A 27645-nucleotide genomic window follows, 5' to 3' on the forward strand; every position below is an offset into this window, starting at 1 on the left:
TTAGCCATCTATAATATGCCCGCTGCACTACACAGCAATATATACCTATTGTTTACCGTGTGTTAACTGTCAGTGTTTAGCCGGCTGGAGTGGCCGAGTGGTTCTAGGCGCTACAGTCTGGAACCGCGCGACCGCTCTGGTCGCAGGTTCGAATCCTCCCTCGGGCATGGATGTGTGTGATGTCCTTAGGTTAGTTAGGTTTAAGAAGTTCTACGTTCTAGGGGACTGATGACCTCAGAAGTTAAGTTCCATAGTGCTCAGAGCCATTTTTTTTGTCAGTGTTTATGCACATCAGAATTTATATATCTGCACTTATTATAGAATATGGCTGCTTTTATGAATGAAGTTTGACAACTTGGAAAGTTGTTTAGTGATTCTGCGGGATGCAAACAACACTGGCATTTCCAAGTCGACCTCTTGAAGGTGTCTTCTTCGTCCGCAACTTATGAAATACAGTTCTGTTTTTATTTGCTGAAGATGTGTTAAGCTGCAATGGAGTACGTCGATTTTTTTCTTGAGGCAAGTCTGTAGACAAATGATTTACTGACATAAGAGTGAGGCCTACATTTTTTCCTTTTGCGTTATCATTTATTATTTCCTCTGTAATATTACAATACCAACTACTGTTTTGTTAACAATGTGTGCCCACTGCGACCATACAGGTTGTACGGGATTGTGCATGTGGTGTGGAGGACGAAATAAAATACAGTCTCTCTCTTCAACTACCTAAAAACAAAGTTCTAAATTGTCCACAAGTTTTATGTCAGCTCGGAGGCCCCATGTGCTATTGCTAAATAAAATTTACCCACACATTACACAGCACTAACACTGCAATGGTTCCCCGTAAATGTATTTGAAGTTTGGCTACGTTTCGTCTATGGAGTGCCAACTCACATTCGTTGCATGTACCCAATGTTCCAGAAAAGTACTGTACTTAATATAAATGCAGGCAGGATTTGCTATTGAAAAATCACGTATGCACTCACGTATTTCTTAAAGTTTCGCAGATTCGAGTTATTTCCAATAAAAACAAAGAAAAATCCAAAATCACAGTTCACAATAAATGAATTTTAGAGCCTGACCGAGTTTCTTAAGATCTTGGAGGTGGTTGAATAAACCTATATTAATTTCGTGAGTTATCTTTAGGAAACAGAGTTCCACGGTATATGAAACTACAAATTTCACAATGGCTGCACACTGAAACCTTGCAGGTTGACAGATGTTGAAGTATATGAAATAAAATCATCATAACCTCTGAACGATTTGCATTCGGACGTTCAAACTGCACAGTTGGCCACGGGGCATGATGGAACTTAGTATGCGCACGCATGGTTTGGTTTAGTGCGAAGCCCACTTCCATTTGAATGGGTTCATAAATAAGCAAAATTGGCATATTTGGGGGACTGAGAATCCATATTTCGCGATCGAAAAGTCTCTTTACCCTCAACGGGTGACTGTGTGGTGAGCAGTGTCTTGTCGCGGAATAATCGGTGCGATATTCTTTGATGGCACAGTGACTACCGAATGGTACCTGAAGGTTTTTGAAGGTGATTTCATCCCCATTATCCAAATTGACATTGATTTCGACAAGATGCAGGAGCAGGAGAAGCAGGAGAATGTTTGATGCCCTGGAGGAGCACTTTGGTGGCCGCATTCTTGCTGTGGGGTACCCAGAGGCCACTTTTGGGCCTGGATTGCCGCCATGTTCTTCGGATCTGAAGACAGGCGACTCCTTTTTGTGGGGCTATGTTAAGGTGTACAGCAGTAACCCCAAAATCATAGCTGAGCTGAAAACAGCCATTCAGGAAGTCATCGACAGCATCGATGTTGCGATACTTCAGCGGGTCACGCAGAATTTCGGTAGTCATCTGCGTCACAACATCGCCAATGACGGCAGGCACATCGGACATGTCATAACCTAAATCCAAATATCTATACCGACGTTTACATGTTGAATAAAGCGTGTGTACGCTGTAATTTGTAACTAATTTACTTTTTTTCATATAGTTCAATAATTGTCACCCTGTATATGAGCGGCTTGTATCGCACGTAACCCGAAAAGTAACAAGTTCATCAGGTGCCGTAAAACCTCTGTAGATGAAAACAGGAACTCTGAATAACTCACTCGTGTGAACTTGAGGCTATTTCACCGCTCTTCAGAGGGTTGGGGAAGTGAAATGATAGGTTAAGAGAGGTAACATTAATTCTGTGACAACAATCTCGAGACTCGCGTTTTGTTCATTTCAGTTTCAGATAATTCGCTAAAAGTTTTATCCTGAGTTCGTGAACAGACCACAATTTAGTTTGTCACGCCCATACGCTTACTTCGAAAGAAGTGCTCGTGAAATTCCGACTGGCTGTTGTTGGTTTTCCTTTGTGCGTGCATTTTTGTAATCTTAATATGAAAATGATCTAGGCAATTGTCTTCTGGAACTACCAGGATGTACAAGCCTTGTGACTCCACTTACCAGAGGTGGTGCCTTCAAATTCTTTTCCCTCACTTGCTCCCCCTTGCGGACACCAAACGCGACAATGACGATATGTTGCGTCAGTAGTACGATGAGGGTACTGAGTTAATTGTATTTGTTCCTCATGCATGTATCAATCCTGCGTAATGTTGTACAATTCAACTACTAAAATTTCGGACGTAATAAATTAGTGAAAATTTGGTGTAGTAGTATACTTTCTGTAGGTAGTACAGTCCGTAACCTTTGTACTAATTATTTCAACGATACCAGCACTCGAAATTGAAGGTATGTCACTCTGTTCTGATAATTCAGACTAACCAAGAGGTTACGAAGGCGTCAAACGATTCCAGGAATGTTTCTCTTATGTATAGCTACCACATAAGTAGAACCAGAGGCTGTAGAGAGTTTCAGGCAGAGCATTAGGGAACGATTGACCAGAATGGGGAAAGAAATACAGTAGAAGAAGAATGGGTAGCTTTGAGAGATGAAATAGTGAAGGCAGTAGAGGATAAAGTAGGTAAAAAGACGAGGGCTGGTAGAAATCCTTGGGTAACAGGAGATATATTGAATTTAACTGATGAAAGGAGAACATATACGAATGCCGTAAATGAAGGAAGCAGAAAGGAATACAATCGTCTCAAAAATGAGATCGACAGGAAGTGCAGAATGGCTAAGCAGGGATGGCTAGAGGAAAAATGTAAGGATGTAGAGGCATATATCATAAGGGTAAGATAGATACTGCCTACAGGAAAATTAAAGAGACCTTTGGAGAAAAGAGAAACACTTGTATGAATATCAAATCGCAGATGGAAACCCAGTTCTAAGCAAAGCAGAAAGGTGGAAGGAGTATTTAGAGGGTCGATACAAGGGCGATGTACTTGAGGACAATATTATGGAAATTGAAGAGGATGTAGATGAAGATGAAATGGGAAATATGATACTGCCTGAAGAGTTTGACAGAGCACTGAAAGACCTAAGTCGAAACAAGGCCCCGGAAGTGGACAGAATTCCATTAGAACTACTGATAGCCTTGGGAGAGCTAGCCCTCACAAAACTCTACCATCTGGTGAGATAGATGTATGAGACAGGTGAAATACCCTCAGACTTCAGGAAGAATATAATAATTCCAATCCCAAAGAAAGCAGGTGTTGACAGAAGTGAAAATTACCAAACTATCAGTTTAATAAATCATGGCTGCAAAATACTAACGCGAATTCCTTACAGAAGAATGGAAAAACTGATAGAAGCCGACCTAGGGAAAGATTAGTTTGTATTCCGTAGAAATGTTGGAACACGTGAGTCAATACTGACCCTACGACTTATCTTAGAAGACAGATTAAGGAAAGGGAAGCCTACGTTTTTAGCATTTGTAGACTTAGAGAAAGCTTTTGACAATGTTGACTGGAGTACTCTCTTTCAAATTCTTAAGGTAGCAGGGGTAAAATACAGGGAGCAAAAGGCTATTTACAATTTGTACAAAAACCAGATGGCAGTTATAAGAGTCGAGGGGCATGAAAGGGAAGCAGTGGTTGGGAAGGGAGTGAGACAGGGTTGTAGCCTATCCCCGATGTTATTCAATTTGTATATTGAGCAAGCAGTCAAGGAAACAAAAGAAAAATTCGGAGTAGGAATTAAAATCCATGGAGAAGAAATAAAAACTTTGAGGTTCGCCGATGATATTGTAATTCTGTCAAAGACAGCAAAGGACCTGGAAGAGCAGTTGAACAGAATGGACAGTGTCTTGAAAGGAGGATATAAGATGAACATCAACAAAAGCAAAACGAGAATAATGGAATGTAGTCGAATTAAATCGTGTGATGCTGAGAGAATTAGATTAGGAAATGAGACACTTAAAGTAGTAAACGAGTTTTGCTATTTAGGGAGCAAAATAACTGATGATGGTCGATGTAGATAGGATATAAAACGTAGACTGCAATAGCGAGGAAAGCGTTTCTGAAGAAGAGAAGTTTGTTAACATCGAGTATAGATTTAATTGTCAGGAAGTCGTTTCTGAAAGTATTTGTATGGAATGTAGCCATGTTTGGAAGTGAAACCTGGACGATAAATAGTTTAGAAAAGAAGAGAATAGAAGCTTTCGAAATGTGGTGCTACAGAAGAATGCTGAAGATTAGATGGGTAGATCACATAACTAATGAGGAGGTATTGAATAGAATTGGGAAGAAGAGGAGTTTGTGGCACAACTTGACTAGAAGAAGGGATCGGTTGGTAGGACGTATTCTGAGGCATCAAGGGATCACCAATATAGTATTGGAGGGCAGCGCGGAGGGTAAAAATCGTAGAGGGAGACCAAGAGATGAATACACTAAGCAGATTCAGAAGGATTTAGGTTGCAGTAAGATCTGGGAGATGAAGAAGCTTGCACAGGATAGAGTAGCATGGAGAGCTGCATCAGACAAGTCACTGGACTGAAGACCACAACAACAAGTAGAATGGTTATGAATGGTACCGTACACTATTATTACCTATTTCAACTCGTGTTTCCTCAGTGTTGCACTTTGTCAAAAATAAACCTTGCGTATTTTTGTACCCAATATTCAGCATTACCTTCCACCTTAAGTATTCTGTCTCAAAAGTCTTAATCACCTCACTATTTCTTCACGTAATCAGACCTCACTCGACACTGTTCATTGTCGACGCTCAGCCCTGCTCTGTCCTCTACCCAGGTCCGCCCCAAACTGCCCTGTTTGTCGGCTACATCTCCTCGGCTGACGACAGGGGGTAGCATCCTTACGTCATATGTGATGATTTCCGCTTATTCCAACATGTGTCTTCACATGATTTAACGACGAACACAATGTTGTTTCAATAGTTTCGTTTTTTGAGTGGTCATTTCTTCTAATCAAACTGCTCCATACTCTGGGGTTTTAGTTCTCGGTTCATTAACGTGTTATTTTACATACAAAAAATTTAATTGCTTGTTACTGATTGAAATGGAAGATGACATCGAAGGTTTCCGGGTACATCGTCGTCTTACATCATGAAACAGTAATGTGGTGTACGACTCGTCCCGGAACGTACTCTCTCGGAATTCCAACAGTATAGTGATTCACGACAAATCTCTCTTTAAAGCATGTTTAAAACAAAAAATGTAATGCATTAAGTTATTTAAGGAGTAATGCATTCAAGTAGCAATGAACTATATATTTTATTTCTACTAATAGATTTACAAACATAAGTATATTTCTCATGTAAAGCTAAAATTCATATATTCCATGTATGAAATGCTCAATCAGTATTTAATCTGTATAATACCCAGTTTATGTATCTAAGGTATCACATAGAATATACTCCAACTACCAACAATAGGACGAACAAACAGCTGCTGAATATCATGTAGTGTCCTGACTTCCAACACTCCCAGTAATATACCAATACACACAAACACAGTTAATATACATAGGCACAAACCATTTCAGATGAGAATAGCTCGATTTTCTACTGAGACCTTCTCATCTGAAATAGGTAGAAATAGGCTATTATCAACCAACATGGTACTTAGACTATATTACACATCCAAATACAGTATATCACTTTCCTCTACATACTGCGAATTATTTTCACCACACTCATTATATTAGATTTTCCTTTTTTTAATTTTTATTTGACATTTGAATTATAAAAATTATATTCTCATCAACTAGGCAGAAACAAATTATATGGAAGCATTTTAAAAATTGTTGAGTGTTCAATTCGCCGTAACCTTAGAGAAATCTTTATATATTATGTGCGTTATGTTATTTTAGAGAAAGCATTAACAACTGTATACCAATAAGACTGTAACAAAGAGAAGTCTTTGCTGCGAGATTTAGATGCAGCCGATCCACCTTACATTTCAAGACGGTGGGTTGTTGTGTACTGTTAGTGAAATAAATAAATTATTTCTCTTGCAGAGTCTGTCACTTTATTTGATTGAGCACCTCCGTCACACTCTCGCACTGACAAAACGATCCAATCACGGAACTTACGTCTATTCGTCAAATGGTCCTTATCTTTTCCTTTAATGCAGCGTGATAAGGCTCCCATGCCGATTAGCAGAACTGAATAATTGGTAGAATAAGTGGTTTGTAAGCCGTTTCTTCCAATGAATCTCATCAACGCATCTATTCTTCCTACAATTAGTTGTATGTACTCATTTACACTTCAGGTCGAAAAATAGTTAAAATGGCTCTAAGCACTGTGGGAGTTAACATCTGAGGTCATCAGTCCCCTACACTTACAACTACTTAAACCCAACTAATCCAAGGACGTCACACACATCCATACCCAAGGCAGGATTCGAACCCGCGACCGTAGTAGCAGCGTGGTTCCGGACTGAAGCGCCTAGAACCGCTCGACCACAGCGGCCGGCTGCTTTAAGTCGCTACTGGCGGTTACTGCGAGGTATTTTACCGTTGCTATTGTTTCCAGAAATCATCGTTAGTGACAGAACCAAAGAGTAAGACATCTCTTCACCTATGTGTGTGGGATTCGTTACAGTTGTTTACGGTCAGGATCCACTGCCGGTCCCAGCATCAGTACTCGATCCTCTGCGGTCTTCCGGCGTTGCTACCTTCCTATGCACGACTCCATCGCAAGATAATTTACGTATTCGGCAAACAATTACAGCCTTATCACATTTTACGTAATTCCGTTACAACGGGCGATTGGTTCCATTAAGGGCGAGGTGGTTGAGTTCTGTCTGCATCTGGTCCGATTCTCGATAAGATCGTGGAAAATGACACTGCGGAACTTCGTCAGAGGTCGATCCTGAAGTCGAGGCACACGGCATGAACCGGGGCACCGATGTCTACTGCAGTCTGAGTCTCATGAACGAACTGAGCAACATGAGTTCGCAATGTCTCTGTCTACGTAATCCATGCTGATTTTTATACAGGAACTAACTGTTACCCACGGCTGCAATGACATATCAGCTGTTTTGCTATAGGGAGTGATGGTGAGCAGCTAAGCTATTTATGTGCCATCACGTGTCTCCCTGTTCAGGTGAGCATGGTTCGTTACGTGTGAACTGGCACGAGATGGGGCATCATCACTACCGAGCAGCATCTGTGGTGCGGCATGGGCAGAAGTGCCCATCGTGCTATTGAAGTAGCTATATGTTATACAACGAGTATATCATGCAATAAATTTTACTGGCGTAAAAAAGGGTGTTCCATTCCTTACATCACCCACTTTGGTGTCGATTCTTTTTTGTTGTATTTTTATTTTGTATGGTAGCCTATGTTCTTCATCAGGGTTCAAGCGATTTCCCTATCAGATTTTATCGAAATCGGTCCAGCGGTTTATTCGTGGAAACCTAAAAAACAGAGCAAGTTTCACATCTAATAATTTTAGTATGGAAGTATGGATTAAACGCGTTGAGGACTGTACGAACATTGTATCCTTTACGTTGAATCGTATTACGCAATACGTACCAATCGATAAGAGTATTTTCAAAAACATTATAAAGGTCAAAAGTCAACGTGTAAACAGCTTTCTCAAACAATAATTATTTTCCGTAATTGATGCATTATTCTTCAGATCAACAAATATCTTGTACAACACATTTTCTAATGTAGATTGTTTTCTATCTCCATACCAAATTTAATCGAAATTTGTTCAGTGGTTTAATCGTGAAAACGTAACAGTTACTTTTGAATTTATAATATTAGTATTAAAGCTTGGATTAAAATGTTCTGAGCTTTGCATTTAATACGTCGAATCGGTTTATGTGAAACCTATTAACCAATAAAAGCATTCTCACGAACACGATAAAGTTGAAAAGTAAAAGAGAAAATAGCTTTTTCAAGGAGTAAATATTTTTCCCTAATTCGCGTTATACTCTTGAAGTCTGTAAAGCTTTCTAAAGTAGCCTATGTTCTTCCACAGTGTTATCGTATTTCCTAACCAAATTTAACTGAAGTCTGTTCAGCGGTTTAATCGTGAAAACGTAACATTCAGTGCTACTTCTGCATTTGTTATATTAGTATGCATTCATTCTCCAGAAACAACGTACTACATGAGCATAAATCAAGTTGCATACTTCTACACCAGACTGATGTCAGTGGCATAAGCCCATAACTTGGTACAGCTATTCTATGACCCTTCATGAAGACGTGAATGACCTATGTTTCTTTTTTTTCCAGTCACTAAGTATCGTTCGTTGCTCCACCGACCTATGATAAACTATTGGTGGAAGGGGAGCAAGTTCTTTCACATAAACTCGTGACGGGCCAAAGTGGAGTTGTCATGTTTCTAGGGCTGATAATGGTCACAAAACTCATTTTATCTCACGATCCCCGCTACCAACCAACAGTAAATTATTAATTTATTTTAGGTGACAATAATTTAGGAATGCAGTTGTTTGATGTTGTAGGTAAGTGAGAGGAAAAGGAACTGGCCTCAATGCAGACGCGGAAGAAACACAGGGAAGTGGAAAAGCCTTGGCGAGCCGTCAGCGCCGAAAGCCGATGTGCTGGGCACAAGGAGGAGATGCGATAGCCAACCACAAAAGCCTAAACTGTGCTTAAAAAGGAGTGCTTCTTTTGTTGTTTCTGAATGGTTCCGTTTTTCTCTCTGACACTGTCAAAAATGATATATAACGATGTGAATTATTGATAGTGAACGGGAATATATTGGTACTTTTTATAACGAATCTGATCTAAAGCGTGAAGTCCCTGTTATGAGATTATTTTGGTCCGACAAGACAGGTAATAAAAATTCTGCTCTGGAGGGGGACTTTTAATATAATCCATTATGGAGTCGAGGTAGCAGTTGTCGTTATACGACAACTGCTACCTCGACTCCATAATGGATTATTAAATCGTTAGTGTCAGGCGAGACATTGAGGTTAGTGTATAAATACAAAAATTTACGACGTAAGTTATTAAAAACTGCCGCAAACATAAACTTTCACAAAGAATGTGTGAAGAATCATGTTATCCCGAATTACGTGAAGTTGAAACTTTGTGATTGCAAGTCATGCGCGGGACGACTAGCTGTTGAAAAAGCAAAAAAGTTTTGGATACGCGCAGAAATGAAATATCTGTATAAAAAGAAAGACTTAATTAAAAAACAAATAGTTCAAGCAGAGACTAAGGTCAAGGAAATATTACCGGTGAACGTATGGGAAGAGGTTACATGTAGAATTCACAAAATACTACAGAAGGAGTTTATAAAGAAAAAATAAAAACAAGATAAAAAACTTCGTAAATTAAGTAATAACACGCGCGAAGATGGAAAAGATCAACAACAAAGCCTTTCGTCTTTAGACTTTTATCCACGGGTGGTTAACAAAACGGATATTGTATTTGATAAATCAGAAGTAGAAATGTTAAATAAGGCATTAAAGTTTAATATTGAGCCGTCATTTAACAAGAAGATTGCGAAAGAAGTAATTGCCCTCACTAAAATGACAACAGAAATTGCCAAATTAAATAATAATGAAACCGGGCATGTCTGTCATAAGCTACATAAAATAGTAAAAAATTAACTAAATAAGCGAAATAGTGTTAATCATAAGACTAGAGCAGACCGACTAACTGTCGATTCTATAAGTAAAAAACTTAATGAAGTGAAAGCTATTGCCACAAAAGCGGATAAGGGGAATACGGTCGTAATGTTAAAAGAGGAGGAGTACGTTTCGAAGACCTTAGCGTTTTTTGTCGAAAATAGCATTACGGAAATTCCGAAAGACATAACAGTCAATTTCCAATCTAAACTAAAAAATGTTCTTAAACGCACACACTTCCTGCTGACAGAAGCCGAAAAAAGAAGATGTGTTACATGAAGCCACGGTCCCCAAATTAAGATCACAGGTGAAGATACATAAAGATGTGCATGCGGTTCGTCCGATTGTTAACGGTCGAAGTAGTCCAGCATATAAAATAACGAAATTTTTGAACCAAATTCTGAAAAAGACTTACGTGTATAAAAATAACTATTCGGTGCGTGGTAGTATTACCATGATAGGTGAAATTAAAGATACGCCAGTCACTGACACTTCCCGTTTGGTTTCGTTGGATGTTAAGAACTTATACGTCAGTGTTCCGGTTAACGAAACTATACAAATCATTAAGAGAAATTTCCTAAAATACGGTAAAATTTCAACGCAAGAGACAATTGAATTTATTGAACTCCTACAGCTCATTACAAGTTTTAATTATTTTACGTTTAATAACATATTTTATATTCAGGACGATGGGTTAGCCATGGGGTCCAGTATTTCAGGAACTATGGCGGACATTTTTATCAACGACCTTGAAGATAAAGTTCTAAATTCTGATGATAACATTATGGATAAAATTGTTTATTACAAACGTTATGTTGACGACACTCTGTTACTTGTCGATGGTTCCCGTGAGGACATTGAGGAAATAGTAAAAAAGTTCAACGACGCACGTAATAAAATAGAATTTACCGTGGAGTATGAAACTGACAGTTGTTTACAGTTCCTGGACCTGAATATAAAAAAGCAGGGCAACAAACATGCGTTCTCCGTTTATAGACAACAAACTACGACTGATGCCGTGATCCCGAATGATTCATGCCATCCGCAGGCTTATAAAGAAGCTGCTTTCCGTAGTCTCGTGCATAGGGCAGTCAATATACCTATGAGCGAAAAAGATAGGGAGACTGAAATTAATACCGTTAAGAGAATAGCGATGAATAACGGTTACAAAATAGATATGGTTAAAAACCTTTTACGGAAAAGTAATAAGCGCAAAAAGAAAAAACCTGATGGAGAGAAAGTGAAAATTATCACGATGCCATACTACGGAACAGTCTCACAAAAGATAGCAAATATTTTTAAGCAATACGATGTTAAAATAGCTTTTCAGACTAATAACCTAGTGAGGTATAGCCTTAAGCACGATATTGGCGAGAAGAGAAATAAGTTTGAAAGATCGGGAGTTTATAAGATTCAGTGCAGAACTTGTGAGGCAAAATATATAGGGCAGACAGGAAGATCATTCGCGATCCGGTAAAAAGAACATAAAGATGCGTTCAGGTTAGGAAATTATGACAAATCAGCTGTTGCAAACCATATATATGAAACAGGCCATCCCCTTAATAGCATAGAAGATAACGTAGAAATATTGCATGTAGAAAAGAAAGGGAGGAAATTTGATTTACTAGAGGAATTCGAGATAGCTATCCATGAAAAGAAACAAAGCAATATTCTAAATGCACAAGATAATTTTAAAGAAATGAGATTTTTAGTGGGTTTTTAGAATTATTTTAGGTAGGTATGCGACTTTAAACTTGTAGCATGTCACTGACGGAGTTGCGAGAGGCTAACGATGGCAGACCAATGCTATAAGGAAATAAGGTGCCCAATGGCATAGCGTTACTGTCAAGCACACGGCTGTAACCACGCCACAACACCTAGGCACGTCAGTGCACAACAGCTCACGATCCGGCACAGTGCGACAGCATACTTGGTAACTATGGGACGGCCATCGACTTGTGTCAACAACTTCAATGTAAGACGAGGACCCACAGTCCAATATACTTTTAATTCTGTTTTACTCTATGGACTTCCCAACTATTTGTGATGGTATTTTGTCTTTTTAGTCCGTTTAATTTCATGACATAAACTTTACAACCTGATGATGAGAGCATTGTCTCTTGAAACGCGTTGTTAAAATATATGTATAAGAATCGCGGTTGAATGCTAACAGTGATAACCGGGGGACTTTTAATTTTCCGGGTAACATTGTCGCGATATAGGGGAAATCACTGTAAAATTGCGAAAGGATAAAGTAATAGTTGACCGGGTGAGGAAAATTCCTTCCAAACAGTTTTATGTGTCGGAAATATCTCAGTATAATCTCATAGGTACCTCACATAGATGCTTTCCCCGAATAATTAACGATTTTCGTTGGTTTTCTATTCCCCTGCCATTTCGATGTTCGTCCGATGATTGAAAGGGGGAACTGTATTACGATCTTCCGCGGTGAAACAGTTTTGGAAGATCAAATTCTGTATTTTACTCTTCTATTATTCGCCTTCCGTTTCGGCACCTATACAGTCACTGAGCGACTGAACCAATGATATAGATCCTTTCACTGACTTTACGGCTGACCAAATCTATCTATTATTTGTAGTCATACCAGTTGGCAAAATTTTACTTTCAAATGCGCTTTTACGGCTTCGTTCATCTTTTGTAATCTAGGCTGAGGCTTTACTTAAATCTGTGATGAAGCTCTCTCTGCTTTCGCAAAAATTTTCTTTTATGTTTCATAACTGAAAAATAAACATGAATTAAATTTCAATGATAGTGAAACCTGTTATTTTGCAGTTGATCATTTCCCCATCTTTTTCCAAAACCGGTTGACTTATTTCCGAACTGCCAGGCTTACGAATTTAGCGTAACATCATCTACTTCGTGACCATCAATCCTGATGTTAAGTTTCTAGCTGTTCTCACTTCTGCTACTTCTCATTACTTTCGTCTTTCTTCGATTTACGCTCAGTCCATATTCTGTACTCATTAGATTGTTCAATCGATTCAGCAGATCACGTAATTCTTCTTCACTTTCACTCAGGGTAGTTAGTACTGATATCCTTTCATCTTGAATTTGAATCCCACTCTTGAACCTTGCTTTTATTTCCATCATTGCTTCTTCGATGTAGGGGCGAAAAACTGCATCCCTACCTTTCACACCTTTTAATCGGAGCACTTCGTTCTTGGTCGTCCGCTTTTACTATTCCCTCTTGACTCTTGTAGATATTGTACACTCCTGGAAATGGAAAAAAGAACACATTGACACCGGTGTGTCAGACCCACCATACTTGCTCCGGACACTGCGAGAGGGCTGTACAAGCAATGATCACACGCACGGCACAGCGGACACACCAGGAACCGCGGTGTTGGCCGTCGAATGGCGCTAGCTGCGCAGCATTTGTGCACCGCTGCCGTCAGTGTCAGCCAGTTTGCCGTGGCATACGGAGCTCCATCGCAGTCTTTAACACTGGTAGCATGCCGCGACAGCGTGGACGTGAACCGTATGTGCAGTTGACGGACTTTGAGCGAGGGCGTATAGTAGGCATGCGGGAGGCCGGGTGGACGTACCGCCGAATTGCTCAACACGTGGGGCGTGAGGTCTCCACAGTACATCGATGTTGTCGCCAGTGGTCGGCGGAAGGTGCACATGCCCGTCGACCTGGGACCGGACCGCAGCGACGCACGGATGCACGCCAAGACCGTAGGATCCTACGCAGTGCCGTAGGGGACCGCACCGCCACTTCCCAGCAAATTAGGGACACTGTTGCTCCTGGGGTATCGGCGAGGACCATTCGCAACCGTCTCCATGAAGCTGGGCTACGGTCCCGCACACCGTTAGGCCGTCTTCCGCTCACGCCCCAACATCGTGCAGCCCGCCTCCAGTGGTGTCGCGACAGGCGTGAATGGAGGGACGAATGGAGACGTGTCGTCTTCAGCGATGAGAGTCGCTTCTGCCTTGGTGCCAATGATGGTCGTATGCGTGTTTGGCGCCGTGCAGGTGAGCGCCACAATCAGGACTGCATACGACCGAGGCACACAGGGCCAACATCCGGCATCATGGTGTGGGGAGCGATCTCCTACACTGGCCGTACACCACTGGTGATCGTCGAGGGGACACTGAATAGTGCACTGTACATCCAAACCGTCATCGAACCCATCGTTCTACCATTCCTAGACCGGCAAGGGAACTTGCTGTTCCAACAGGACAATGCACGTCCGCATGTATCCCGTGCCACCCAACGTGCTCTAGAAGGTGTACGTCAACTACCCTGGCCAGCAAGATCTCCGGATCTGTCCCCCATTGAGCATGTTTGGAACTGGATGAAGCGTCGTCTCACGCGGTCTGCACGTCCAGCACGAACGCTGGTCCAACTGAGGCGCCAGGTGGAAATGGCATGGCAAGCCGTTCCACAGGACTACATCCAGCATCTCTACGATCGTCTCCATGGGAGAATAGCAGCCTGCATTGCTGCGAAAGGTGGATATACACTGTACTAGTGCCGACATTGTGCATGCTCTGTTGCCTGTGTCTATGTGCCTGTGGTTCTGTCAGTGTGATCATGTGATGTATCTGACCCCAGGAATGTGTCAATAAAGTTTCCCCTTCCTGGGACAATGAATTCACGGTGTTCTTATTTCAATTTCCAGGAGTGTATATTACCCGTCTCTCCCTATAGCTTACCCTTATTTTTCTCATCTTGCACCATTTTACAATGTCGATCGCTCTTTTCAGGTCGACAAATCCAATGAACGTGTCTTGATTTTTCTTTAGTCTTGCTTTCGTTATTAACCGCAACGTCAGAATTGTCTTTCTCCTGCCTTTACCTTTCCTAAAGCCAAAATGATCGTCATCTAAATCATCTTCAATTTTCTTTTCCATTCTTCTGTATATTATTAGTATCAGGAACTTGGATGCATGAGCCTTTAAGCTGATTGTGCGATAATTCTCTCACTTGTCAGCTCTTGCAGTCTTCGGAATTGTGTGGATGATATTTTGCCGAAAGTCAGGTGGTATACCGCCAGATTCATGCATTCTACACATCAACGTGATTAGTCGCTTTGTTGCCAGTTCACCCAATGATTTTAGAAATTCTAATGGAATGTTATAAATCCCTACTGTATTATTCTATCTTAAGTCCTCCGAGACTCTTTTAAATTGTAATTGTGAAATACCGTTGCACTCTAATGTTACCACCCTTGCTTTTAATTGACTTCCCTATATGCTGATTAAGTCCTTCCGACAGTCATTTATTTTTCGGATTTCTTCACACTTTTCACTCACATTTTTCATTTACATAACCAACTATAATTTTCATTGTAAGATTTCGGCGACTTAGCTCTGAAAATACGGCGATTTGTAACGCATGCCGCAAACTGAACAACAGGTTAGATTGATCTAAAAATGGTTCAGTAATGAATGAGCAGAAACCGGTAATCAGTAAAGGAAATTTGCGTTCCTGAAGTAGGATTTTTATCCTCACACCTTCTTCGTATGTTGTGGTTACGTTCCTCAATGACTGGTATCGTTCCGAAACTATCGACGAATAATACTCAATAATTTTTAGGATCGTACAATATACGAGACTTGTTAGAAAAGCAATGAGACATACAGCCCTGCGAGCGATCTGGCAACGCTGTGTTGTTCTACTTGTGTAGACCAGTGTGCTCATCTCTTCCAGATTCTCAGTCCAAGTTTCAGCTCCGCACAGCCATCACGTGATTTTCTAGAAGGCCATCAATGAAGTTCTGTTTTTGTTGTGTGTTACGAAATTGGACAGCGGAATTTGAGCAACGTCATGCCACCACATTTTGTGTCAAATTTGCGGAATCCGCGAGTGTAACCTCTGAAAAGTTGAACGTAGCCTCTGGGGAACATTACTACCTAAGAGCGCTTTTTTCGTTGCCACGACTGATTTTTGGACGGCCGAGAACACGTTTAAGATGAACCCTGCTCAAGGACACCAGCTTCAAAAAACGACGAGAAAACGAGCTTGTGAGTACTCCTGTAAGATCAGAGCGGCGTTTAACAACAAGGACAAACCACCAGCCAAGTGTTTTACAGAGAAGTCCCTGAAAGGCTCACGAAGAGGGTGATTCTTGTGAGACCACAGATTACAGAGAGATGGATGGTGAGCACTATGGGTCTTAACTGCTGAAGTCATCAGTCCCCTAGGACTTAGAACTACTTAAACCTAACTAACCTAAGGACATCACACACATCCATGCCCGAGGCAGGATTCGAACTTGCGACCGTAGCTGCCACGCGGCTCCAGACTGTAGCGCCTAGAACCGCTCGGCCACCCCGGCCGGTGAAGTGGCGACAACTCAAAAGACTTGCACCTGGCGAACGGTGTAACTGACGGAAGGACCCAGCCACACGGAATTTATTTTACTGCAAGAAAGGACCACATTACTGCGAACCAAGCACAGAGTAACCCTTTCCTATCCGTGCACGCTATCTGAGAGCAAGTAATGGACTCCGCGCAACAATCCGTGTTATCCCGAACCCCTTGTCGGAGCCTAGCTGCAGCTGGACTGGGGAGCTCCGCATGGGTAGGCTACCCATATCGAAGCAATACAAACGGTTGCGTCTGGAGTGTTGCCGTGGCGGGGAAGCATGGGCTACAGATGAATGGCGCCGCACTGTGTTCAGCTATGAATTACGGCTCTGCGCCACTCTGGATGACGATCATTGGTGAGCACAGAGGCGACGGGCGGAGAGGTCCCATTTTTCCAGTGTCCTGGACAAGCGCAGCTAGGTGTCATTCCAGGCGACACGGTGTTGGCAGCCCCTGGGTATGACTTCAGGTCACCCCTGTTAGCGATTGAGGGGCAACAACACGTCACGGACACACTCTGTGTTCCCTTGTTACCTCTCATGTGACAGTGGCGTGGTTGTAATTCTCAACAGGACAGTGCTCACCCTAACAAGGCACCTTTCTCTACGACTTGTCTGCGTGCTGTTGAGGTACTCCCAGGGCCACAAGATTCGGGGATACATCCCCGACAGAACATGTGTGCTACCAGCTCGGACTTCAGTTCCATCCCATTATTCAGGATTTCGAGACAGCACAGTTGCGAGCCAGCTCACCTCAAGAGAAGATACAAGTTGTTTATAACACCTTTCCAAACCGTGTCGGTTCATGGATCCAGGACACACGGGGACGCAACACCAAATTAATAAGTGGTGCCTAGTTATTTGTTAATTTGACTCGATTTTGTAATCACTGCCGCGTGGAGTGGCCGCGCGGTTATAGGCGCCATGTCACGGACTGCGCTGCCACTCCCACCGGAGGTTCGAGTCCTCCCTCAGGCAGAAGTGTGTGTGTTGTTCTTAGCATAAGTTAGTTTAAGATAGTTTAAGTAGTGTGTAAGCCTAGGTATCGATGACCTCAGCAGTTTGGTCACTTAGATATTCACATACATTTGCAATCAGTGGGAAACATTCCTTAGCTACTCAGACTTGTGAAGTTTCATTTCTTTTCCCACTCCCCTTCTGGGTGGTTCGCTGTATTTGTCGGGCAGCGTACGCCGAAAAATTAGATTCATTTTCTTCACTTAAAACTTCCGGGCTGATAGGCCGTGGTCGAAGTATAAAACTGTCTCCTGACGTTTCGTCTCCGACACATTTAAACAGCATTAATCCGAAAATCCAATTCACTATGGAGACAGAAAGGAATGGGCAATTGAACTTCCTGGATGTGTCTGTGATTAAACGTCCGGATGGAACGTGTAATGTCTCTTGCAGCGGTCTCTCCGCGATATTTTCAGAAATTTTATAAATAATATATCTCAGTACATATCTCGAAATATCTCTTCTTATCTCACCGATTATCAATGCAAAGTAGTTTCAAGCCCAATTATTCCTTGGAGCGTCCATTTACTCCATGGAATAGCTTCTCTGCTATCTATGGTTTTCTCTTAGGAAAAAGAATAGGGGACTTCTTGCCGATTAGTCGTAAAAGAAGGATGTATATGTATGTATTGTTGTGCTAGTCGCCATCTTGATGATATTCTGTATGAGAAGGAATTTCATACATGAACTAAACAAAAGTAAGTGTGTTCGCGTATTATTTAACGGATTATTATTATTGACAGTGTCTGCTTACTACGCTGTGTTGCACGGGATCAGTGGGGAACGTCTGATTTACACTGGACGAACCTGCCGTTTTGTATGCTCAAGATATCCAGTTACTTCAAATAAATAGGCTAATACGGTCTTACCAGCAGATCTCCGGTGTTCCCCATGTGATCACCGAAAGTTAATAATTATTACAAATGTTTCCAGGAGATCGACTGACAATTTTCGTCGCACCCAGACTTCGAAATTGCTTCACTACCTTATGGAATTTTAGTTAAGCTTAATTTAATCAGGATAGAACAGTATTGAACTGTGTGAATGTGATAAGCCTGCTTTCTCAATGAAAATTCCCTTAATATACGCATGTTTTTACTATCCTGATCAGTGAAGCTAAATCAGGCCGGTGTGAGAGAGGTTTTTAAATTTTAGATCCCATACAAAATATATTAAAAACGTTGGGCCATAAGGTGTATAGAAAGCCCACACATACTGATCGTTATCTACACAAAGATTCAAACCACCACCCTAGACAAAAAAGAGGTGTAATGAAAACTTTGGTAGACAGGGCGCACAAACTTTGTGAACCTGTTTATTTAAAAGATGAGATTGAACATCTACGGTCAACTTTCGTGAAGAATGGCTATTCTAGCAAGGATATAGATCGAGCACTTCGCTCTAGGCAGAGAATCAGGAGTAACGACGAACAACAGTCGTCCATGGGTAAAGTTTTTCTTCCGTTCATTAGCAAGGTCACAGATCGCATTGGGAAAGTTTTAGGCAAGTATGGGGTGGAAACTATTTTCAGACCTACTACGAAAATAAAAGAATTTTTAAGGTCGGCAAAAGATGCACGGCACTCTTTGGCTACACCGGCGGTATATAAAACTCCTTGTAGTTGTGGACAGGTTTACATCGGTACCACAAAGAGAAGTGTGAACACCCGTCTTGTCGAACATAAGAGGAATTGCCGCCTGGGTCACACGGATAAATCGGCTGTAGCGGAAAATGTTTACCAGGAAGGTGACCATGAAATAAAATTCAGCGAGACGAGCGTCATATCAAAAACCTCGCATTATTATGGACGCTTGTATAGAGAGGCTATCGAGATTGATAAACATCGTAATAATTTTAACAGGAAAGACGAAGGTGTTAAACTGGATAAAATTTGGATGTCAACGTTGCACCGCAAGCGTGACGATCGATTACATTCAATCGAGAATGTTGGCATTACCAGAGACAATCTCATAACCGACGCCACGTGATCGACAGTTGCGCCCTCTGTACTGCCTATATAATCATCGCTTCCTCGAGTTCTCTTCGCAGTTCGCCGCTTTACCTCCGAGGATGTCTCCCGCAGTCGGAGACGAAACGTCAAGAGAGAGTTTTATACTTCGACCATGGCCTATCAGCCCGGAAGTTTTAAGTGAAGACAACACCGGCCGTGAAAGTTTACATTGTATGATTACATTCATTTTATTCCTAAAGTCAGAATGTCTTCACCCAGCCGCAACATACTGAATCTAATATAGCCACACTATGTGTTGTTTTTTTGTACTTGTTGTTCTCCATCTAATTATATCGAAGCTAGCAGGACTACAAACAAACAGAAACACATACAGGCGTACGTAAACACGCAAACATTATCTTCTGTGGATAGAGACTACGCCGTTGATGATTTATAGTGGTCAGGCAGGTGAGAGAAATGGCGAGAGGTGTACTAAAAGAGCGGGACATGAAGAGTGATCGGAGCGTGATCAGTCTGGCGATAATTAACTCGCAGCTGCGGCGCTGCTCTTTCGCGGGTGCCGCTGGCGTGATATGCCGCGCGTCCAGGGCAGGCGGCGCCAGCACGCGCACGCAGCAGGCGGACCCGCGGCCGTGGCGTGCCCGAGCACTCAGCCGCTGATGGATGGCCGCCTGCCGTGCCGTGCCTCACGTCAAGCAGCCGCCACGCATGGGCCGTCTGCGACTATCGTCCGACCATCTCCGTCCTCATTCGAGCCTTCGTTTTCATTCACAGTATCGGTAAGTCGTTGCCTTTGAAAGGGTACAGTACCGTGCGACGTTCAAAATAGGTACAACATTCTTCGTTATTCTTGGCAGAACAACATATTTTTTGTAATAATAACTCAATTTCACTTAATACACCGAAGCCGAATACCAGTGTAGGAAAGCAGGACAATTGATTTATTTAATTGATTACATGTGCACTCCCACAAAATAAATCCCTACATCCAATTTGGTGAGATCTGTGAAATGAATGAATGTATGGTCATATGCTAGCCGCAGATAGTGAATGTGCAATATATGATCAACTTTGCGACGGTCCTTTGGTCACCTTTGGTGGAACCAAAGAGATGAAATTTACCTGAGCTTTGAGCGCCTGAAATGTGGCTGACCAATACGGTAGCATGGTGCTCCCCCACCTCGGCGGAGATGCGAGATGACCTGAAGAGCGGCCATGTTTCAGCACTGTGGCTCTGGATCTTGTGTTGGTAAGACCTGTGTTAGGTGTGCTCCGTAAAGACAAAAGAATGGAGAGAATGGTATGCATGTGAAATACTTAAAAGTAGTTTGGAGTCATTATTTCTCTATTTCAGAAACTTTTTTTTTGGGGGGGGGGGGAGAATTAAATGACAGGCAGGTAATATTAAGGGGATCGTAGTCATTTTCGGAAGTGACCAACGGTCACAATGAAACCACGTGTAGCAATAAGTTGAAATACTTCCGAGTGCTAAAGTTAAGCCGAATTACCGGCGTGTGTAGTATAAGTTGGAAATATTTAAGAAATGGCGTGTGCAGGACTTGACATTAGAGACGAGCACTTCCGCGTGGTGAGTACTGTGTGAGCCTCAATCTGTGTATGAGACAAAGGATAAAGAGAAGTACTCGTCCAAGGTATCAGTTGAGGACTCGCTTTTGTGACGAATATGATCTTAATGTTACTTTGTGTGTTATGTTTCCGTGTGACGCTAGATTCAAACTCTAATACTCTGAGAGAGAAGCAAGGTGAGTCAGCCGTCTATCCAGCAACGCCACTTGGCTTACATTGCACAGGAAGACGTGCATATATCCTCCAGAGTTCGTAGTAGGAAAGAAAAGTTACGAAGTGGGGCAGTGTCGTGTGAAACTGGGATAGATGCTAATTGAAGTGGGAAAGCTGAAAGTGAAGTGATTCTTACGTTGTGACTATTCTTTGTCATGTATTGTATGTAGCCAGTGTGATGTATTTCATGTAATTTAAGTATGTGTGATTTGCATGGGACAGTAGCAAGATAGGTTCAGAGGCAGTGGGTCATGCATGTTCCTTTTTGTACTGCCCGGTCTGGAGTAAATTTTCGTGATGACGGGTGTGAGAGTCGAAGTATAAGATATAGCATAAGATCCACCATCCTATCCAGAAAGTGCACTGTAGCGTTAGATAATTACGAGACCATAAGATAGAGAATCGCCAATGTAAAGCCATGCCCACTGGGCGGAGTTTCTCATGTGTAATTGTTGTATAAAATGTAATGGTGTGTTTAGGTTATCTTTGAATCATAATAGAATTTATTGGAATAAAAAAGATAGTGAAAAGAAAAAGATTGGTGGCCTTGTTCTTCGAATAGTGTGTAATCATGATATCCAGAATTTATAATGTGTGCGCCATTCATATTCAGTGCGATGGCCACGTGTTGATCAAAGCCGATGGGTAAGAAAGAAAATGTGGTATCGCCAGAGCGTAGTGAACAATCAGAGTTGTGTAAATTACTAATAGTCAGATGTGCGTTATCCGTTTCCGTTGCGTAATATGCAAACAGGAGAATAATTTGTAGCTTAATTGTGGGTACTAGAGTTCATAATCAGTCATTGATGTTACTCGAGAAATAAAAAAAAATCCACTCGCTTGGCAGACCACTCATCTTGCAGGCCTCACTGCTTGACGCCACAGTATGAGCAAGGCATGTGGGTATCTCTCACCTTAAAGCCTTAGGGATAAAAGGCCAAAAAAATACAGTATTTTCTGTTTGTACCAGATGACCAAATTTGCAGTCTCGGTTATTAACCAACTTTTGATTCCATATGTAACTGTTGCCCACAGCGTCAGCAGACTATAATGAAAGGCTGGGGGGTGGGGGGGGGGTGGGGGGGGGGTGGGGGGGAAAGACACGGGCACACAGCAACTAATAAGTTCGCGACTCACATCTGTATACCTCACATTCCAGCTGGGTTATTCGTCAGTGCAACCTATGCTGTGTCGCTTGATGTCAGATTTAGGCCTGTATTCAGGACACAGACTCTCTGGTCGAAATTATCTTTCCACCTGTTGGTGGATATTAATATGGGGTGCGTCCAGCTTTCGCCTTTAAGATGGCTTGCATCCCCTGGGGTCACTTTCAATCAGGCGTGTCAATATTTGTGGAGGAATGGTAGCCCATTGTTCCAAACCAGAGAAGGTAGTGAGGTTGGACGACGGGCTCTGGGCCTACGTAGACCTTGCATCCTACGCTAAATGTATTCCATTCGGTTCAAGTCGGGACTCTATACACGGAAGAGGAGCGTGGGTGGTGGCGTGGAGCGTGCTGGTTGTTTTACAAGACGTAAATTTCAAGACATCACTTGTCGATAAACAATCGGCATATTACACTTCGTGGTAAGAACAATTACAAAATCGTTTTGGTAACACACTTCAAAGCCCAGGTTCAGAAAAAGCAATTCATTTGGCTTGCAAGTCACTAAATATCCTTAGAAGTTAGTCCTCGATTTCCTTTAAAGCCACTCTTTGCACTCAACTCGACACATATACGTACATTGTATATCAGTAGGCTTCGCATATGTTAGATCTTTCACATAACCGTATCAGAAATGGTTCAAATGCCTCTGAACACTATGGGACTTAACATCTGAGGTCATCAGTCCCCTAGAATTTAGAACTACTTCAACCTAACTAACCTATGGACATCACACACATCCATGCCCGAGGCAGGATTCGAACCTGCGACCGTAGTGGTCATGCGGTTCCTGAGTGAAGTGCCTAGAACCGCTGGCTGACCGTAGCATAACTAGCGTACTAAACAACAACGCAGTTAAATGGTGACAACCTTTGATAAACAGCTAACATATATTCCATCCGTGGTCTAGGGGTCAGCGTGTTCGGTCAGAGGGTTTAGCTACCCTCTGTAATAAAAAACTGAGTAAACGGATCAAGCCGGCCGAAGTGGTCGTGCGGTTAAAGGCGCTGCAGTCTGGAACCGCAAGACCGCTACGGTCGCAGGTTCGAATCCTGCCTCGGGCATGAATGTTTGTGATGTCCTTAGGTTAGTTAGGTTTAACTAGTTCTACGTTCTAGGGGACTAATGACCTCAGAAGTTGAGTCCCATAGTGCTCAGAGCCATTTGAACCATTTGAACCAGTAAACGGATCAACAAACAACCTGAACCAGCGTCATCGGACGTCCGCCACGAACAAATTCAACGAACAATATGGAACAAAATGAGATAAAAAAAAAGAAAGGGGGTAGCGTATTTGATTCATAATCAAAACGTCTTCGGTCCCGGGTTCGATCCCCGCCACTGCCTAAATTTTGATAAATAATCAGCATTGACCGCCGAAGACTTCAGGCATAAGAAGTCAGCCTCATTCTGCCAACGGCCTTGTAAAAGAGGGCGGAGGAGCGGATAAAGATTCAGGGCACTCTCTTGTCCTAGGGGTGGGAAATTGCACCTAAAGGCGGAAGAATCAGCAATGATCAACGACATGAGGATGCAGAAGGCAATGGAAACCACTGCATTAAAGACACGTAACGTGTATCCACAGAACATGTGGCCTGTAATTGAAGAAGTGTCATGATGATCTCTCCATTGGCAAAAGATTCCGGAATAGTCCCCCATTCGGATCTCCGGGAGGGACTGCCAAGGAGGAGGTTACCATGAGAAAGAGATTGAATAATCATCGAAAGGATAACGTTCTACGCGTCGGGGCGTGGAATGTCAAAAGCTTGAACGTGGTAGGGAAATTAGAAAATCTGAAAAGGGAAATGCAAAGGCTCAATCTAGATATAGTAGGGGTCAGTGAAGTGAAATGGAAGGAAGACAAGGATTTCTGGTCAGATGAGTGTCGGGTAATATCAACAGCAGCAGAAAACGGTATAACAGGTGTAGGATTCGTTACGAATAGGAAGGTAGGGCAGAGGGTTGACCGGGTTGTTCTAATCAGAATCGACAGCAGACCAACACAGACAACGATAGTTCAGGTATACATGCCGACGTCGCAAGCTGAAGATGAACAGATAGAGGAAGTGTATGAGGATATTGAAAGGGTAATGCAGTATTTAAAGGGGGACGAAAATCTAATAGTCATGGACGACTGGAATGCAGTTGTAGGGGAAGGAGTAGAATAAAAGGTTACTTGAGAATATGGGCTTGGGACAAGGAATGAAAGAGGGGAAAGACTAATTGAGTTCTGTAACAAGTTTCAGCTAGTAATAGCGAATACCCTGTTCAAGAATCACAAGAGGAGGAGGTATACTTGGAAAAGGCCGGGAGATACGGGAAGATTTCAATTAGATTACATCATGGTCAGACAGAGATTCCGAAATCAGATACTGGATTGTAAGGCGTACCCAGGAGCAGACATAGACTCAGATCACAATGTAGTAGTGATGAAGAGTTCAAAAAATGGTTCAAATGGCTCTGAGCACTATGGGACTTAACAGCTATGGTCATCAGTCCCCTAGAACTTAGAACTACTTAAACCTAACTAACCTAAGGACATCACACAACACCCAGCCATCACGAGGCAGAGAAAATCCCTGACCCCGCCGGGAATCGAACCCGGGAACCCGGGTGTGATGAAGAGTAGGCTGAAGTTCAAGACATTAGTCAGGAAGAATCAATACGCAAAGAAGTGGGATACGGAAGTACTAAGGAATGACGAGATACGTTTGAAGTTCTCTAACGCTATAGATACAGCAATAAGGAATAGCGCAGTAGGCAGTACAGTTGAAGAGGAATGGACATCTCTAAAAAGGGCCATCACAGAAGTTGGGAAGGAAAACATAGGTACAAAGAAGGTATCTGCGAAGAAACCATGGGTAACAGAAGAAATACTTCAGTTGATTGATGAAAGGAGGAAGTACAAACATGTTCTGGGAAAATCAGGAATACAGAAATACAAGTCGCTGAGGAATGAAATAAATAGGAAGTGCAGGGAAGCTAAGACGAAACGGCTGCAGGAAAAATGTGAAGACATCGAAAAAGATATGATTGTCGGAAGGACAGACTCAACCTTTGGTGACATTAAAAGCAACGGTGGTAACATTAAGAGTGCAACGGGAATTCCACTGTTAAATGCAGAGGAGAGAGCAGATAGGTGGAAAGAATACATTGAAAGCCTCTATGAGGGTGAAGATTAGTCTGATGTGATAGAAGAAGAAACAGGAGTCGATTTAGAAGAGATAGGGGATCCAGTATTAGAATCGGAATTTAAAAGAGCTTTGGAGGACTTACGGTCAAATAAGGCAGAAAGGATAGATAACATTCCATCAGAATTTCTAAAATCATTGGGGGAAGTAGCTACAAAACGACTATTCACGTTGGTGTGTAGAATATATGAGTCTGGCGACATACCATCTGACTTTCGGAAAAGCATCATCCACACAATTCCGAAGACGGCAAGAGCTGACAAGTGCGAGAATTATCGCACAATCAGCTTAACAGCTCATGCATCGAAATTGCTTAGAAGAATAATATACATAAGAATGGAAAAGAAAATTGAGAATGCGCTAGGTGACGATCAGTTTGGCTTTAGGAAAAGTAAAGGGACGAGAGAGGCAATTCTGACGTTACGGCTAATAATGGAAGCAAGGCTAAAAGAAAAATCAACACACTTTCATAGGTATTTTCGACCTGGAAAAAGCGTTCGACAATATAAAATGATGCAAGCTGTTCGAGATTCTGAAAAAAGTAGGGGTAAGCTATAGGGAGGGACGGGTCATATACAATATGTACAACAACCAAGAGGAAATAATAAGAGTGGACGATCAAGAATGAAGTGCTCGTATTAAGAAGCGTGTAAGACAAGGCTGTAGCCTTTCGCCCCTACTCTTCAATCTGTACATCGAGGAAGCAATGATGGAAATAAAAGAAAGGTTCAGGAGTGGAATTAAAATACAAGGTGAAAGGATATCAATGATACGATTCGCTGATGACATTTGCTATGCTGAGTGAAAGTGAAGAAGAATTAAATGATCTGCTGAACGGAATGAACAGTCTAATGAGTACACATTATGGTTTGAGAGTAAATCGGAGAAAGACGAAGGTAATGAGAAGTAGTAGAAATGAGAACAGCGAGAAACTTAACATCAGGATTGATGGTCACGAAGTCAATGAAGTTAAGGAATTCTGCTACCTAGGCAGTAAAATAACCAATGACGGACGGAGCAAGGAGGACATCAAAAGCAGAATCACTATGGCAAAAAAGGCATTTCTGGCCAAGAGAAGTCTACTAATATCAGAAAACCGGCCTTAATTTGAGGAAGAAATTTCTGAGGATGTACGTCTGGAGTACAGCATTGTATGGTAGTGAAACATGGACTGTGGGAAACCGGAACAGAGGAGAATCGAAGCATTTGAGATTTGGTGCTATAGACGAATGTTGGAAATTAGGTGGACTGATAAGGTAAGGAACGAGGAGGTTCTACGCAGAATCGGAGAGGAAAGGAATATGTGGAAAACACTGATAAGGAGAAGGGACTGATATTGATGGTTTATTGATAGCAAAATCGATTTTCAATCGCATAGTGATCATGTTGAGTGCTGAGGTGTACAAATTAAACTCATAGACACTGGTATCAAGTTTTCAGTAAGCAAAACTGAGAAGCGATCACAATAACCAAACGTTATTGTGATTGAGGGCCGCGGTGGCCATGCGGTTCTAGGCGCTGTAGTCCGGAACCGCGCGACTGCTACGGTCGCAGGTTCGAATCCTGCCTCGGGCATGGATGTGTGTGATGTCGTTAGGTTAGTTAGGTTCAAGCAGTTCTAAATTCTAGGGGACTGATGACCTCAGACGTTAAGTCCCATAGTGCTCAGAGCCATCTGAACCATTTTTTCGTTATTGTGATCGATTCTCAGTTTTAATTTTAACTTCCTAACACTTCATTCTATTTCTGACGTCCATAAATTTCTCTTCTTCAGAACGCTTTTCTTACCATTGCGATTCTACATTTCATATCCTCTCTTCTTTGGCCATCATCAGTTATTTTGCTGCCCAAATAACAAAACTCCCCTACTTCTTTGTCTCGTTTCCTAATTTAATTCCCTCAGCCTCATCTGATTTAACAGGATTACATTTCATTATCCTTGTTTTGCTTTTTTTTTATGTCCATCTTCCTTTCAAGACACTGTCTATTCCGTTCAACTGCTCTTTCATGTCGTTTGCTATTTGGCCGAATAACACTGTCATCGACAAACCTCAAAGTTTTTATTTCTTCTCCCTAAAGTTTAATTCCTACTCCAAATTTTTCTTTCGTTTCCTTTCCTGCTTGCCCAATGTACAGACTGAATAACATCGGGCGTGGACTACAATCCTGCCTCACTCCCTTCTCAACCT

This window comes from Schistocerca nitens, chromosome 7 (assembly GCF_023898315.1).
Source record: "Schistocerca nitens isolate TAMUIC-IGC-003100 chromosome 7, iqSchNite1.1, whole genome shotgun sequence".
In the NCBI taxonomy this organism is placed as follows: Eukaryota; Metazoa; Arthropoda; class Insecta; order Orthoptera; family Acrididae; genus Schistocerca; species Schistocerca nitens.